Here is a 15,604-nt window from a genome sequence, read left to right as displayed (position 1 = left end):
ACTGGCTTGTCGTTTGCTTAACCTTTTCCAAGTACTTTTGGAGGAGGGGGTCCCGGGCTTGGTAGCTTCCGTTTATCTGCGAGGTGACGACTTGGGAGTCGCTGCATACTTCAACCCTCGTCGCCCCGACTTCCCGAGCCAGCATTAGTCCGCCTAGGAGAGCCTCATATTCTGCTTGGTTGTTCGACACAGGGAACTCGAACTTGGTCGATTGCTCATAGATGACCCCTGCTGGGCTTTCCAAGATGACCCCTGCTCCTCCGGACGTTTGGTTGGAGGCTCCGTCCACATGAAGCCTCCACCGTGTGCCCGTTTCCTCGGGAGGGTCGCTCGTTACTTCCACCAAGAAGTCTGCCATCGCTTGGGCCTTAATTGTGTGTCGCGGCTCATACTGTAGGTCATATTGTGAGAGCTCGATGGCCCAGGTCATCATCCTACCAGCCAAATCAGGTTTTTGTAGTACTTGCCGAATCGCCTGATCTGTCCTCACGACTATACGATGACTCTGGAAGTATTGTCTTAACCTTCGAGAGGATACTAGGAGCGCCAGCGCCAGTCTTTCCAGTTTACTGTACCTCAGCTCTGGTCCCTGGAGTGCCCTGCTCACGAAGTAGACGGGCTGTTGTGTCCTTGCTTCTTCTGTAACGAGGACCGCGGCAAGCGCTTCCTCGGTTACTGATAGATAGAGGTAGAGCGGTTCTCCGGCTCTGGGTTTCCCGAGGACTGGTGGTGCCGCCAAGATTTGCTTGAAGTGGTTGAATGCCTCTTCGCACGCTGGTGTCCATTCGAACGTCATTCCCTTTCTCATTAAGTTGAAGAAAGGTATGGCCCTTGCCGCCGATGCGCCGAGGAAACGGGACAAAGCTGTCAATCTCCCAGCAAGTCTCTGGACGTCTTTGATGCAACCCGGACTCTTCATTTGAAGGACCGCTTGGCATTTTTCGGGATTGGCTTCCACTCCTCTTTGAGTGATCATGAAGCCTAGGAACTTTCCGGCCTCCATGGCGAACGCGCATTTGAGTGGATTAAGCCTCATGCCGTGTTGTCGTAGGGACGAGAAAACGTCGTTAAGGTCACTCAGGAGATCGTCAGGTCGGGCGGTCTTTGCGAGTATGTCATCTACATAAACTTCCACTGTTTTGCCCAGGAGTTCGCTGAATATCTTATTCATCAACCTTTGGTATGTGGCTCCTGCGTTTTTTAGGCCAAATTGCATTACCTTGTAACAATAGATGCCCCCTGGCGTTATGAACGCCGTTTTTTCCTCGTCGGGTTGGTGCATCGGTATCTGATTGTACCCTGAATAGGCGTCCATGAAACTCAGATATCTGTACCCTGCCGCTGCGTCGACGAGCGTATCAATATTAGGTAGGGGGTAGCAGTCCTTGGGGCAAGCCTTGTTGAGGTCAGAGTAGTCTACGCACATTCTCCACCTCCCGTTGTGTTTTTTAACCAGAACCACGTTCAACAACCAAGTCGAGTAATCCAATTCCCGGATGAATCCTGCTTCTAAGAGGCTGGCCGTTTGCTTGGCTACCTCGTCTGCCCTTTCCTGCGACATTTTCCTCCTTTTCTGGGCCACTGGTTTGGCTCCTGCCTTTACGGCCAGGTGATGCGACATGAGCTGGGGGTCTATCCCTGGCATGTCGGCAGGCGTCCAGGCAAAGAGGTCGGCGTTAGCCCTGATCATCTCCATCAAAGGCTCCTTTATTTCGTGCGGGAGGTTTCTGTTTATGAATGTGAACTTATCGTGCTCCTCGCCGACTCTAAACTTTTCCAAGTCTCCTTCTGGCTCTGGTCTGGGTTTGTCGTCTACCCTGGCGTCCAGGTCGGCCAGGAAAACCCCTGACGCCTCCTTGGATTTTTTCCTGAGAGAAAGGCTGGCATGGTCGCAAGCGACCGCCGTTTCCAAGTCGCCCCGGAGGGATCCCACGGATCCGTCATCGGTGATGAACTTCATCACCAGTAGTTTCGTACTGATAGCTGCCCCCAGGTCGTTAATGGTCTTTCTCCCCAGGATAATGTTATAGGCCGTCAAATCTCGTAATATTACAAAGTCTGCCATGATTGTCCTTCGTCTTTGCCCCTGTCCCACAGAGGTCGGGAGTGTGATGATTCCGTCTGGCTTGATGAAGTGGTCTCCTAACCCTACCACACCGTGCTGGTGGGTCGTCAGGTCGGAATCTCTCAATCCCAGGGCATCGAAAACGTTTCGGAACATGATGTTTGAGTCTGCCCCCGTGTCTACCAGGATTCGTTTGACGAGGCCAGTTCCGACCCTAGCCGTGATGACCATGGGCGGACTTTCCGGCACTTCGTCAAACCATTGGTCCTCCGGGCCGAAAGAGATAGGTGGGAGACCCTTAAGACTTCTAACAGGTGGGGTGGAGACCGCTAAGACCTTGGCATCTTTCTTCTGCGCCGATTTCGACCTCGGGGCGGTATTCCTGGCCGTCACCACGTTTACCACCGTGAGACCGTGGTCGTCACCCTCTGGCTCCTGTCGTCGTCTTGTTGGTCGGGATCTGTCCTTGTTGTCGTTGTCCCGGTTGCGTCTCCTTGGTTCCCTTATAAGGTGGGAGAAGTCGGCGAGTTTGCCGTCCCTGATAGCTTGCTCGAGGGCATCCTTTAGGTCAAAGCAGTCTTGGGTCTTGTGCCCGTAACCCTTGTGGTACTCGCAGTAGAGGTTCTTGTTTCCTCCCGTCCTGTCCTTCAGTGGTCGGGGCTTCGACAGTATCCCCTTTTCTGCTATCTGTTGGTAAACTTCAGTGATCGATGCCGTGAGGGGGGTGTAGTTGGTGAACTTCCAAACTCGGGGGAACGGTTTGGATGGTTTACTCGGACCGCCGTCCTTGGCGTGTTCCTTTGGTCTTTCTCTGGCTTCGTAGTGCCGGGGTTGGTTGTAGGCGGGCTGCCATTTATTGGCAGCCACAACCCGGCTGACTTCCTCATCATTAATGTATTCTTTGGCCACGCCCTGGATCTCTTGCATCGTCCAGACGGGCTTCGTGGTGAGGTGTTTCCTGAAATCCTCATTCGAGAGCCCGTTCGTTAAGCACAAACTTGCCACTGAGTCCGTCAGACCGTCAATTTCCAAGCATTCGTCATTAAAACGGTCCAGGTACTTCCTGGTCGGCTCTCCGGGTCTCTGGGTCACCCCCAGCAAATTGATTGGGTGTTTGGCTTTGACAATCCTAGTTGTGAACTGAGCCAAGAAGGCGTGGCTGATGTCGGAGAATTAGGTCACCGAGCCTTGTGGGAGGTTGTTAAACCACCGTATTGCCGGGCCCGCTAAGGTGACCGGGAAAGCGCGACATCTGACCTCATCTCCCATCCCTTCTAGGTTCATCCTGGCCTCAAAGGCCGTCAAGTGTTCCAGGGGGTCTTGCGTTCCGTCATACTTCATGTCTGTCGGCTTGTCGAAGTGTTTTGGTAGTCGGACCTCGAGTACAGAGCGGTGGAAAGGGGTCGCTCCTATTATGACGGGTCCTCGGGCAGTTCTTCTCGACTCATTGTTCTCGCGGTGGGCTTCCTCGTCGCCTCTGTTCGACGCGCGCCGCCTTCCGTGTCGGGCGTAGATTATGGGGTCGCGACTTCTTCTTCTGGGGCGTACCCGTTCCTCAGTGCTCTCCGACTCGTGTTGGGGGCTCCGCTCTGGGGAGCGTTGGTCGCGCTCTCTTTCTGCTAGCCTGCGCTCTAAGTCCTGCATTCTGTGGCGTAGTTCCTGCATTATCCTGGCGTGGTTATCACCCGTCCCCCCGAAGGGGCGTCTTTCGTGAGTCTGCGTTGCATCCCTCGGGGGCGACCGTTGCTGTCGCCGGGATTCCGTCGCGACGGCGCCTCCCCCGAGCACGGGAGGCGCTACCTCGGAACCTGTCCCAATCTGGACCAGCACGAAATCCATGGACGAGTCCTTTTCCCCACAGACGGCGCCAATGTTCGGTAAGTCGGGTACCGGACGGTTCGGGTTAAGGCTTTGAGGTCAACGTTTCGGATGGTGGAGAGGCTCGTCTGGTCGTGGTTTCCTGGTCCCGAGTGAGCGAGATCCCGAGTACTTCGGATGGAGAGGGAGGTGCCACCTGCAAAGACACTCCGACGCCCTTGTCAGAATATGTGCAGGCGGAGAGGGAATGGTGTGTGAATGTCACGTACCTTGGGGGGAGAGCCAGTCTCCCCCTTATATACATGTCAGTAGTGGGCCCTTCCAGTGGGCAGGCCCATACCCTCAAAGGTGTTGTCCCACGGCTGTATGCGAGCCGTACGGGACGCGTGTCCGGGTCGGGTGGAGGACGCATCACTGGGCCGGCGAGAACTCGGGTCGGGTTGACCCGCGCAAGTTTTGGGCCAGGCCGTAACACTATGGAATAACAAATATAAGGGTGAATATCAAATATAGGCATACAGCATAATCAACATCTTAATGCATGCAAGTTAGTACAATGCTGTGGAGCTGGAACAACCAAATTGGTGGAGGATCAATTTTATTTTCACATTATATGAGACTCTTAACACATTTATCTTGAAGGTTGAAAACACTCCAATCATGTCCACTATACATGTAGTCTAAAATAATCTCTGTTTACATATCATCTGTGAAATAGATTGAGTTTGCTTCACACCCCAAACAAACTTTAGCATCCATTGATACAGATTCATTAGCACTCAAAAATAGAATTTTATCATGTGAAGATCTTATCTCTTTCTATTTCTTGTCTCCAATATCAAATTTATAAACAATAAAATACTTTGTTCTATAAAGACAAATCAATGGTTATATATCCTCAGATGATAAAAGATCTCCTTCTTCTACTACCAATCCGTCACCATTCACAAAATTTTCAATAAACCTTATCACCAGAAAGCTTTTGTAGATACCATCAAATACAAATTTTTTGAAAAGTTATCACCTAAATATGGTTTCTCCTCTTTTCATAATTCGCTTCCACAGTTAGTGTTAAAAGAATCAATCTTTTAAAAATTTTGTTACATATATTCCAAACTTTAATAGAACCATCTTGTGTCAAGGCATAAAGATAATTGTTGCTAAACACAATGTCACAATAAAATTACTTATCATCAGAGAACTCAATCCAAGTTGTGGAATTGTAATAAGAAATATTGTAGTTAAAACCATATATATATAATGGTAAGAATGTAGTTTGAAGGAAAGAAACAACACATCATGATTGCTTTGACTGTGAAGGCTTTCCTTAAGTATTCAGCAAAGTAAGAATATGCCACAGGATGCAAGAATGAAAGGGGAAGAGGTGGTAGGTTAATGGTAGTGGAAGAAGAAGGGTTTAGAAGAAGTGGAACTTCATTCTAATTTAAAAGTACAATCCAACCGTGAGAAGAACTAACACACTATGTTTCAACATGACCCTTCAACATGTTCTTCCATTCATAACGCTTATTCTCTGATAAACTGAAGATGTTTTGATCAACTGTTTTAGGATCATCATCATCATCAATGAGGTATGTTTGTTGAATGTTTGGAAGAAGGGCGTAGAAAACTGAGAAAGAAGGAGAAACCATTAAAGTATAAGTAGTGTTTTTTATTTTTTTAGCTCTTTAATTTTATGGAAGAGAATTTGAGGGCTAAAACTTTAAATAGTAAAAAAATATCTACATTAAAATAGAAAAAGATCTTATTAAAACTTAAAATTTGACTAATAAAATCAAATATTGTTGAAAAAATATGTCGATCTTAACAAGCTCAACTGAGCGCAATGCAATAATTTGTTGCTTTTTAGTTTTACAAAACTTAGTTTCCCTCCTTTTATGTATTTTAATATTTTACAATAACTTAGTTTCCCCTCTTTTTATGCATTTTACAACAATCATGTAAATTTTGATTTAAAAAAATATGAATAGAGAAGATAAAAATATATTATAATATTTAAAGTTTAAACACAAACTTAAAAAATTAAGGGTTAAGTACTGAAATTGTTCCTAACGTCTTGATCAAAATTAAAATCGTTCCCGACCTTTTTTCGTTATTAAAATCATCCTTAACGTTCAAAAACGCTTTAAAATCATCCTTTTTACCAATTTTATTTTTTTATTACCAAATTACCCCTCATTAAAAAAATTATAAAATAAAATAAATATAATTATAAAATAAAATAAATATAAAATAAATAAAAAAAAGGAAAGAAAGGGATATATACAAAGAAGAGGGGCTGAGGGGTGGGGAGAGAAAGAAGGGGGGAGGGAAGGGGACCGCCGCACCACCGCACTGCCTTGCCGCCTTGCCGCCCTGCCGCCCCGCACCATCACCACCTTCTTCTTCTTTTTCTTCTTCTTCTTTTCTCCTCGCCGCCGCCACCGGTCTTCATTACCGCCGCCGCTCTTCGCTGTCGCCGCCGCTCTTCACTGTCGCCACCGCTCTGCTCCTCGGGAAAAGGGGGAAGGGAACGCAAAGGGAGAAGAGGGGGGGTCTCGGGAAGAAGAGGGGGAAGGGAAAGGGTCCTCGCCGCCGCCACCAGTCTTCACGGACGCCGTCACTCTTCGCTGCTACCGCCACCGCTCTTCTTCTTCTTCTTCTGTGAACTGAATTTTTGTTGTAGAATTTCTGAATTTTTTGTAAAATTTGTTATCTGAGGTGGGGGTGGTGGTGGGTTCTGAGGGAGGGGGTTACGGGAGTGGGGTGAGGGGGTTACGGGAGGGTGAGGGGGTGAAGGAGTGGAATTGTTGTTGATTAGTTGAAATTCTGACTCTGAATTTGCTTGAATTTTTGGATTTGGATTGTTTATTGATGATTCTGGTTCTGGCCCTGTCTGTGTGCATTCCTCTTCTTGATATATCTGTACTTTTATGGGGTTGGATCTGGTTGGGTGTATTCTAGGTGATGGAAATTCTTTACCAAATCTGGAAACTGAGTCAAGCCTGTTGGGAATAAGACACCATTCTCCCTTGAGAAAACACCTTTGACAGAGAAATAAAATAGACACAATCACAACACAAGAATTTAACGTGGAAACTCCAATTACCGGAGAAAAAACCACGGCCGTTGTCAAATGACAACCAGAGAATATCACTATGTGAAAATTGTTACAACACATAGACTTCTTTCTCTCTAACACCGGCACCCCAGTACACCCACACTCTCTCAAAGCAAATATCTAACTACACCTCACAACACTCTCTAATAAAGAGTACAGAGGAAAAAAAAATCAGATACAAGCTTAAAGTGTTTCTGACTGGTGCGAAAACAAATGGAGAACTTAGCCTCATATTTATAGCCTAGGCCACCCACTCCATTTGCTATCCTAAGCAATGTGGGACTAATTCAACCAAATCCTAACAATCTCCACCTTGATTGAAATAGTCACACATCTTCAGCTTCCATTGTCAACACCGACAATTCTTTGCTGCCATTGTCTATACCGACAATCATAGTTCAGAGAACTATCATACTCCACCATGAAAGTATACTCACTTGGAATTAGACCACTCCAAGCATTTCGCCTTGGTACAGATCGAAACCTTGCTGAAAATTCATGGTGCAACTTCCAAATTGGTTTTTCCTGGATGTTCTTCAGCCATCGACCTAACTCCGCCACACACCTTGCATCTCAACGCCAACCAATGCCCGTGTGCAATTGTGGACCCAATTGCCACAACTCATCCTTATCCATGGCAGTGCGGTAATACCATGAGGATACTTCTTGTCTTCTAGAGAACATTATCTTCTCTCATAGAGAGAGCAACCAGAGATCTTCTCCTTCAACGCCTTGTGCAAACCTGATTGTATCAACACATCCTTGACTTGTATTTGCCACAAGCCAAAATTGATTCTTCCATCAAATTTCTCTATTTCAAGCTTCACAGCACTTGAATATCCTGACATTGTTGCAACCGTATACTGGAATAGTATAACTCAACCGTGCACTAGGAAGGGTCCCCAGGAAAGAGAGGTGGGTCACAATGGACACACTTAAATACCAAGTCTTTCCTTAGCCAGAACCTTTCCAAACAGCACTCTCACAGTGTCACACTGCCTTCCAGCAACAACAACAACAACCAAAGATCAACCTCAAGCCACAAGACAAAATTCTTTTCTGATGTGGAAGGTCAGACTAGGCTGCAACCACAGAGCATACTAAGAATAAATTCCACCGAACCGAAGCTCTGATACCACTTGTTGGGAATAAGACACCATTCCCCCTTGAGAAAACACCTTTGACAGAGAAATAAAATAGACACAATCATAACACAAGAATTTAACGTGGAAACTCCAATTACCGGAGAAAAAACCACGGCCGTTGTCAAATGACAACCAGAGAATATCACTATGTGAAAATTGTTACAACACATAGACTTCTTTCTCTCTAACACCGGCACCCCAGTACACCCACACTCTCTCAAAGCAAATATCTAACTACACCTCACAACACTCTCTAATAAAGAGTACAGAGGAAAAAAAAATCAGATACAAGCTTAAAGTGTTTCTGACTGGTGCGAAAACAAATGGAGAACTTAGCCTCATATTTATAGCCTAGGCCACCCACTCCATTTGCTATCCTAAGCAATGTGGGACTAATTCAACCAAATCCTAACAAAGCCTGCATCAGAAGGTGTGGACCTATTTTTTCTTGTTGACTCCATTGCTCAAAGTTCTCGTGGTTTGAAAGGTGATTGTTTATGACTTGTGAGTCTTGAATCTTGCTTACAGAAAGGGAAGATGTAAATATGTGCTTGTTTATACATTCATTTTGAAAAATAGATCTAGTTTCTCTCATGTGATGGTGGTGCATATTCATCTACTATGCAAGCTGTCCTCTCACGCCTATTGTCTGCTGCTGCTCCTCCTGGACATATATGTTTCCTTTGAATCATTATTCTCTATAACCTTTCCTTGTAATTACTTAAATTTTAAGGCTGTGGTTGGAGAGAAGAATCCTTCCAGAATCCATTATTCGTTGTCATATCCGGGAACTGGACATCTATCATAGTTCAGTAGGTGTTTATTTTTGTTTATGGACAAAATTGTCCGAAAAATTTTATTTATGGACAAAAGGACGATTTTATAACGTTTTGTAACGTTGGGGATGATTTTAGTAACAAAAAAAGGTTGGGGACGAATTTGATTTTCACCCCATACCTTAGGGACGAAAACAGTACTTAACCCAAAAATTAAAGATAACATAAAAGTATACATTAAAAATTAACTATTATATATTTATATTATTTTATATATTTTTAATTTATATTTGATATATTTACATATATTTAATTGATTTAGTGATTAATCTTTTTAAATATAGAATTATAACTAAATTTGCATCCGTTCAAAAGCTGATAAACTTGTAAATTTAATCTAATAAATAATAATTGGTATAATTTTATAATTGAATAAATGTTTAAAATAATTCCTAAAATAAATTTAAATTGTTATCCAATTTAGTCCCTCACATTAATAAATGACCAAATAATTGCCTAAACGCAAAAACGTGCATTTTCATTAGTTCTTTGGAGAAGGTCGTGTAAACATTAATGATGTGGAATGTTAAGTATTAAGTTGGCATTCCAATTGTTTGTTGATGTGGACGAAAGTTGAATATGATTCAAATTGATATCTGAAATTGGTTTATAATACCTAAATTAGTTCAATTTCAATTATAAAATCCTAATCCCCAAATTCTTATCTTCTCCTATTTGTCCTCTCTTGTCTTCTCTTCTTTTTTTCAGTTCATCTTGTTTTCTCTTCTGCATGTATAATGATGGAAAGTGCATAGAGAAGTCAAAGTAGCTCAAGTAGAAAGAAATCTACTGGAAGACCTTACAGTGGCAATGAAACACACAATTGAGAAGGTAAGAACGTCGTTTTCTGCAACTGCGAGCTTCGGATGGTGATGAAGTACTTAATGATGACAGAAAATCTTAGTAGACTATTTTATGGTTGTCCAAACTATGAGGTAAAATTATGTCTTTGAAAAAAAAATATAAAGATGGTTTCACTTTGAGGTTGGATTCACATGCATTTGTTACTTTACAGTATGGAATCTGTTGTAATTTTTTTTGTTGGGCTGATGGATGTGAAGAACTAGTTTGTGCGACATCCATTTCGCAAAAAATTTTGCATGAGTTCAACTGGTAGATGACAAGCTTGAAGAGTGATGTTAAGACTTTGAAAATAATGATAATGGTGCTACTGACTTTTGCAGCTGCTTTTAGTGTTTGTTTAGGTTTTAGATTGTTGGGTTTTAGAAAAGAGGAGAAAACAAGAATTTAGGAATTAGGGTTTTATAATTGAAAATGGACTAATTTGGGTATTATAAACCAATTTTGAATACCAATTTGAATCATATTCAACTTTTGTCCACATTAGCATACAGCTGGAATGCCAACCTGACACTTGATGTTTTACATCATTAATGTTTATATAGTTCTTCTTTAAGGGACTAACGAAAATGCACGTTTTTAAGTTTAGGAAATTTAGTTAATCATTTATTAAAGTGGGTGACTAAATTGAATAGTAGTTTAAATTTCAGGGACTATTTTAAACATTTATTCAAACATATTATCATAAAAATACCTTATTTTAGAGTTCTAAACTTTGATTTATAAGGGTTCTAGAATATAAGTTACCGTTCTACTATAAATGGTAAATGTTCATGTGAATATAAATGATCATTATGAGGCCAGTGATAGTATCAATTAGGGGTGTTTATGGGTTTGGAAGGGTTTAAACAGACTTAGACCCGGCCCTAAAAGGACACTGGGTCTATTTTGATCTGACCCGAAGTGACTCGAAAAGAAACTGGATTAAACCAGGTCGACCCGATGAAACATTAGTATATTTTGAATTTGTAAATTTTATATATTAAAATAATAAAATATTTCTTTTAAAAATAAATTTAAATGTTAGCTCATATTTATATTAAAATAAATTATTTTAAAACAAAAATAACATCGTATAATATAAAAAATATTAATTGAATTATAAAAGTATAATATAACATTACTAATTAACTCAAATATATGTATTTTTATTGTAAAAAATAATTTCGGGTCGGGTCGGGTGACCCGAAGCAAAACTCGAGTCCAACCTGAAAATAACACCGGATAAGAAATAAAAATCCAAACCCAACAAAATATATCTCGGATCCAGGCCAAACTTCGGGCCGGACCGGGTCTTAAATATCCCTAGTATCAATAACCGAGTTATAACATTTACAATATATTTAATCTAATTTGTTCATTGATTATAACCGACTTATATCGGTCAAATCAAGTAATATAATTGTTACGTAGGTAATCTGAGATAGGTAGATTGGGCTCGTAAGATTGGCCCAAATGTCAATGGAAGGTGGTCTCCGACTTGTATGCGTTCGAGAGCCGCCGTCTGAGTTGTGTGTTTGGAGAAAGGGGGGGTGGTACCTGAAAAGATATTCCGATGACTAAGTTAGCAAGGGGGTGAGTAGGTTTTGAGAGTATTGGAACTTAGAGATACCTGAGGGGTGTCAGTGTATTTATAGTGGTGATCCAATAACCACCGTTGGAGTAGTTCCACTTTTGAAGGTGGATAACCGCCCATTTATCTTAGGGTTTTTGGGATATGGCTCCTGGAAGTGGGTTGAGAGATTTTAGGGGCAGTTACTTATTTGAATAAGTGTTATTTGTCAGCTCATATCGAACCCGACCTCTTTGGGGAGGAGCCTATGTCGAGTCCGACTTCTTTAGATGAGGTCGGGTGGGTAGTGAAGGCCTATCTTTGGACTAGGCCTTTTTGGCTTATTTGGGCATGGACCATAGTGTTGAACCAGGGTATGAACAGTGTCCCTACGCGAGTCCGATCTCTTTATGAATTGGATTCGAGTATTAGTTGAGCTCGGATTTGTTCAAGTTGGGAAACAACGTGTTTTTTGGTTTAGAACCGACGTGATTTTATGTTTCTTTAACCGCCGTGTCTAATCAAACGTCGCGTTGTTTGGGGTTTCGTATTTACATGTGGGGGCAGTTACATTGGTAACGACGCGTTTCTTTAATGATTGTGTCAATTTACCATTGTGCCCCTGCTGTATTATAAATACTTTTTCCTCTATTTTCTCTGTTTTCTTTCGTCTTTGAAGTTTCTTGCCTGCTCTGTTTGTTCTTGCTCCTTCACAAGAAAAAATCTTTTAGCTTTTCTTCTTGGGGTGCTTCATTGTTGCTGTGACTACTCCTCCTTAAGCCCACAAATAAAGGTCAGCCCTTTCTTTATCTTCTTCTATCGCTTATGTTGTGCTTTGCTTTGTGTGTTGGAGGAGGTTTATATGTTTTTATGATTCCCCGTTTGTAATGTGAGGTGTTAGTACCTTCGTAAGCCTGTTGGTCAGTTTGGCGATTTTGTTCCTTATTTTGCTTTTTTAGAGAAAGACTGCTTTGTCTTTGGGGAGCCCTGTTTTTTATGATCTTTTATTTTTCTTTGTAGGTCTTATCGCTTTTACACCTACTTCTTTTTATTGGAAAAATGTCTTCCCATATCCCTGAGTCTCTTTTGAGATGTGTAGATGATATTGTACTTGAGGAGGAACCTTTAATTAGTGGACACCGACTACCTTTCTGAACTTCGTATTCATCATAGGATCTGTAGCTTAGAGGCCGATGAGTCTAAATACAAGTTGTTGGCCCCGGGTCCTGGAGACCGGGTTTGCTGCGGGAGGGTTGCTGATTCTGACCCTCACTTTTCTTTATGTATGATTGCTTGTTTACCCGTCTGGGGGTTTCTTTGCCTTTTTCCGAGTTTGAAATGGGGGTATTGTCTCACTGCCGAGTTACTCCTACCCAGCTTCACCCCAACTCTTGGGGTTTCATGAAAATTTACCAACTTGTTAGCCGAGAGCTAGAGTTTCCGACTTCTTTAAAGATCTTTTTCTATCTTTTTCATCTGACCAAGCCATTTAGTGCTCAAAATAATAAACAATAGTGGATATCTTTTCATGCTATTCAGGGTCGAAAAGTTTTTTCTATTTTTGACGAATCATTCCATGATTTCAAAAATTTTTTCTTCAAAGTCCAAGTTATAGAGGGTCACCATCCGTTTTTCCTTGATGAGAACTCCACTCTCCAATTTCTTCTTTATTGGTTAGAGGCTTCCTCTGTAGATAAGTATGACCTGGATGACTTGGACGAGATTGAGGAGGCCGTAGTGGGGTTTTTCCGAGAAGCTTGGGGGAGAGCCCCTAATCTGGACACTAAGAAGTTTCTTCTGGATTCTCCGAGTTTTGTGCAGACCCAGCTAGGTAGTTTTTTTCCATTTTTGTAGTTGTCTCTGAAGGTATCCGACTTGTTATATTGTAAGCTAATTGATTTTTTGTTTCTTTCTTTTAGAAATGGTGAAGAGTGGATCCAGTGCTGCCTACCAGAAGGTCCAAGAGGCCAAGAAGAAGGCTCGGGTCTGAGCTGATGATGCGAATGCTGCTGGCGCTCCTCCTCTTCCTCCTCGTGACCTGGGGACCTCTTCTCACCCTATTACGGTAACCTCTGCCTCTGCTTCTCCTCTCCCTCCTCCTGCCCCTATCTCCCAGCCCGACCTTTCTCCAAACCGGAGAAAAAGAAACGAAAGACCTCGGAGTCCAGTTCTATTGCTGGGGAATCTGGCTTCGATGCTCCTAAATTCGTTCGGAAGCACATCTTCTCTCATAGCCAGATTGCTATGGATGATGCTTCCCTTCGGAATCATCTTCAAATCTTGGTTTGGGGAGGGGTTCGAACTGCTGGGATCTGCACTGCTCTCCTTGATATCTTGGACAAAACTCCCTTGAGTTCTTTGGGCTCTTCTAAAAAAACTATAGAGAAACTTCAGGGGAGGCTTGTCCTTTATTAAGAAGAGGAGAAGCGGCTTCAAGAGGAGGTGGCTTGGCTGAAGGATGAGTGGGCCCGGCTTCAGGAGAGGGAGAAGAAGCTTATGGGTCAGTGTGCTATGGCGGAGGGCCTGAAGGAGAAGGCGGAGCAGAACTATGTCAGGGTCTTTTCTAAAAACATTCATTTACAAAGGTAGCTGGAGTCAGGTTGGGAGGCCTATCAGGACTTGGAGGATTCCGTAGTGGAGAGCTCGGAGGAGGCTTGGAGGATATTTAAGGAACAGGTTGGAGTTATTGCTCCTGACTTGGACCTTTCTCCCCTCCATCCCGACAAGATCGTCATTGATAGAGCTATTGTCTCCCCTCCTCGTCTTGAGACGGATTCCGAGCTGAAGACTCGTGGGCAAAGGCTTGTTGAGTCTCCTCTTTGTGAGGAGCAACATGAGGGATACGTGCCGAGTTCTTCAGAAGCTCCGACTTCTGCTGCCGAAGAGACTGCTCTGGCCCTTCCAACTCCTGCTGCAGATCCGATCTCCCTTCCTATTGGTGATTCCAATCCTTCTTCTAATTAATTTCAACTATTTGGGGCCCGGCTTGTGGGCCCCTTTGAACAATTTATCTTTTTGTTGTTTGTGGTGGTAGTTCTTGACTTTTTTGGCCTTTTGGCCGTTAACAAAAAATGCTGCTTGTTTGCCTTTTTTTTGGATAAGGGTTTTTTTATGAAATGTCTTGCTTGTTCATACTTTGTTGTGTTTTATGTAAGGTTTTTACGGAAACCTTTTTATTTTTGTGAAAAGATCTTTTTGCTGGGCAGGATGTTTTTGTCTGCGTTTCTGTAAGATTTTTTGAAGACTCTGAAAACTGCCTTTGCTTTTAACAGATTGGTAGGATTTTTATTATCTCTTTTGTATTCATTTCGTATTCAATTTTTGATTATTGAATTGTTTCCGTAACTTAGGTTATTCTTGCGATACATTTTGATTTTCTCGGGATTTCTGACTAGTTAGTCGTTCAAGTGGTTGAGATCCCGAGTTATCATGGTCGTCTTTGTAACCTCTTTGCACCGACTTGTACCTCGTCGTTTCATCCTGCCGACCACGTAGGACGGTCATGGGATTTTCATGTTTTTTCGAGCTTAAATCGGTGCGTTTCATAGAATAATGATAACAGTAATAGAATTATAAAGAGATAAAATAAAAATATTTATTTATTAATGAAGGTAACTTTTGCTACTAAGGGAATCTTAAGACTTATTGACCCTTAGCCTCCACTTTGATGCCTCGTTAAAACCCCCTTTAGAAAAATCCTTTTTTGGGAAAAAACCGTAAAGTCAGGAAAAAGAGTACATCAGGGAGTGTAGTTCGCTTCTAACTATAATACTTCCTCATGTTGTAAGCATGCCACGACTTTGGGAGCTCGGCACCACTCAAATCGGATACTTTGTAATATCCCTTTTCTAGGACCTCACTTATCTTATATGGCCCTTTCCAATTAGCAGCGAGCTTTCCTTCACCCGACTTGTTAACGCCGATGTCGTTTCTAATCAGGACCAAGTCGTCTGATGTGAAGGTTCTTCGAATGACTTTCTTGTTGTATCTGTTTGTCATCCTTTGCTTCAGCGCTACTTCTCTTATCTGGGCTTGTTCTCGGACTTCTGGGAGTAATTCGAGTTCTTCTTTGTGTGCTTGAATGTTGTTGACTTCATCATAGAAGCCCACCCTAGGACTTTGCTCGTTGATTTCAACTAGTATCATGGCTTCTATGCCACAAGTAAGTCGGAAGGGTGTTTCTCCTGTTGCGGACTGAGGCGTGGT

The 15,604-nt window shown here is 42.7% G+C and overlaps 1 pseudogene; it reads right to left on the bottom strand.

The window, feature by feature from the left end:
- Nucleotides 1-4,820: 4,820 nt before the first annotated feature.
- On the bottom strand, nt 4,821-13,669 carry LOC148581814 (uncharacterized; annotated as a pseudogene).
- Nucleotides 13,670-15,604: the final 1,935 nt, after the last annotated feature.

The sequence above is a fragment of the Arachis ipaensis genome, chromosome B10 (genome assembly GCF_059453495.1).
Source record: "Arachis ipaensis isolate K30076 ecotype BB chromosome B10, ASM5945349v1, whole genome shotgun sequence".
In the NCBI taxonomy this organism is placed as follows: domain Eukaryota; kingdom Viridiplantae; phylum Streptophyta; class Magnoliopsida; order Fabales; family Fabaceae; genus Arachis; species Arachis ipaensis.
This window is presented reverse-complemented; position numbering and strand designations above follow the sequence as displayed.